A 2,487-nucleotide genomic window follows, 5' to 3' on the forward strand; every position below is an offset into this window, starting at 1 on the left:
CAGACAGAGATAATGAACAGTATGGACAGACAGAGATAATGAACATTATGGACAGACAGAGGTAATGAACAGTATGGACAGACAGAGGTAATGAACAGTATGGACAGACAGAGATAATGAACAGTATGGACAGACAGAGATAATGAACAGTATGGACAGACAGAGATAATGAACAGTATGGACAGACAGAGATAATGAACAGCATGGACAGACAGAGATAATGAACAGTATGGACAGACAGAGATAATGAACAGTGTGGACAGACAGAGATAATGAACAGTGTGGACAGACAGAGATAATGAACAGTATGGACAGACAGAGATAATGAACAGTATGGACAGACAGAGATAATGAACAGTATGGACAGACAGAGATAATGAACAGTATGGACAGACAGGAGCTGAGAGATAATGAACAGTATGGACAGACAGAGATAATGAACAGTATGGACAGACAGAGATAATGAACAGTATGGACAGACAGAGATAATGAACAGTATGGACAGACAGAGATAATGAACAGTATGGACAGACAGAGATAATGAACAGACAGAGATAATGAACCGTATGGACAGACAGAGATAATGAACAGTATGGACATACAGATATAATTAACAGTATGGACAGACAGAGATAATGAATAGTATGGACAGACAGAGATAATGAATAGTATGGACAGACAGAGATAATGAACAGTATGGACAGACAGAGATAATGAACAGTATGGACAGACAGGAGCTGAGCGATAATGAACAGTATGGACAGACAGAGATAATGAACAGTATGGACAGACAGAGATAATGAACAGTATGGACAGACAGAGATAATGAACAGTATGGACAGACAGAGGTAATGAACAGTATGGACAGACAGAGATAATGAACAGTATGGACAACAGCAGCATGGTGATGATGGTTGGAGGAGGACAGCAACACCCCAGGTCCCCACCACAACAACAGCAGCATGGTGATGATGGTTGGAGGAGGACAGCAACACCCCAGGTCCTCACCACAACAACAGCAGCATGGTGATGATGGTTGGAGGAGGACAGCAACACCCCAGGTCCTCACCACAACACAACAACAGCAGCATGGTGATGATGGTTGGAGGAGGACAGCAACACCCCAGGTCCTCAACACAACAACAGCAGCATGGTGATGATGGTTGGAGGAGGACAGCAACACCCCAGGTCCTCAACACAACAACAGCAGCATGGTGATGATGGTTGGAGGAGGACAGCAGCACCCCAGGTCCTCACCACCACAACAGCAGCATGGTGATGATGGTTGGAGGAGGACAGCAACACCCCAGGTCCTCACCACAACAACAGCAGCATGGTGATGATGGTTGGAGGAGGACAGCAACACCCCAGGTCCTCACCACAACAACAGGAGCATGGTGATGATGGTTGGAGGAGGACAGCAACACCCCAGGTCCTCACCACAACAACAGGAGCATGGTGATGATGGTTGGAGGAGGACAACAACACCCCAGGTCCTCACCACAACACAACAACAGCATGGTGATGATGGTTGGAGGATGACAGCAACACCCCAGGTCCTCAACACAACAACAGCAGCATGGTGATGATGGTTGGAGGATGACAGCAACACCCCAGGTCCTCACCACAACACAACAACAGCAGCATGGTGATGATGGTTGGAGGATGACAGCAACACCCCAGGTCCTCACCACAACACAACAACAGCAGCATGGTGATGATGGTTGGAGGATGACAGTAACACCCCAGGTCCTCAACACAACAACAGCAGCATGGTGATGATGGTTGGAGGATGACAGTAACACCCCAGGTCCTCAACACAACAACAGCAGCATGGTGATGATGGTTGGAGGAGGACAGTAACACCCCAGGTCCTCAACACAACAGCAGCATGGTGATGATGGTTGGAGGAGGACAGCAACACCCCAGATCCTCACCACAACAACAGCAGCATGGTGATGATGGTTGGAGGAGGACAGCAACACCCCAGGTCCTCACCACAACACAACAACAGCATGGTGATGATGGTTGGAGGATGACAGCAACACCCCAGGTCCTCAACACAACAACAGCAGCATGGTGATGATGGTTGGAGGAGGACAGCAACACCCCAGGTCCTCACCACAACAACAGGAGCATGGTGATGATGGTTGGAGGAGGACAGCAACACCCCAGGTCCTCACCACAACAACAGGAGCATGGTGATGATGGTTGGAGGAGGACAGCAACACCCCAGGTCCTCACCACAACAACAGCAGCATGGTGATGATGGTTGGAGGAGAACAGCAACACCCCAGGTCCTCACCACAACAACAGCAGCATGGTGATGATGGTTGGAGGAGGACAGCAACACCCCAGGTCCTCACCACAACAACAGCAGCATGGTGATGATGGTTGGAGGAGGACAGCAACACCCCAGGTCCTCACCACAACAACAGGAGCATGGTGATGATGGTTGGAGGAGGACAGCAACACCCCAGGTCCTCA

Source organism: Oncorhynchus keta, unplaced genomic scaffold (assembly GCF_023373465.1).
Source record: "Oncorhynchus keta strain PuntledgeMale-10-30-2019 unplaced genomic scaffold, Oket_V2 Un_contig_3675_pilon_pilon, whole genome shotgun sequence".
Taxonomy (NCBI): Eukaryota; Metazoa; Chordata; class Actinopteri; order Salmoniformes; family Salmonidae; genus Oncorhynchus; species Oncorhynchus keta.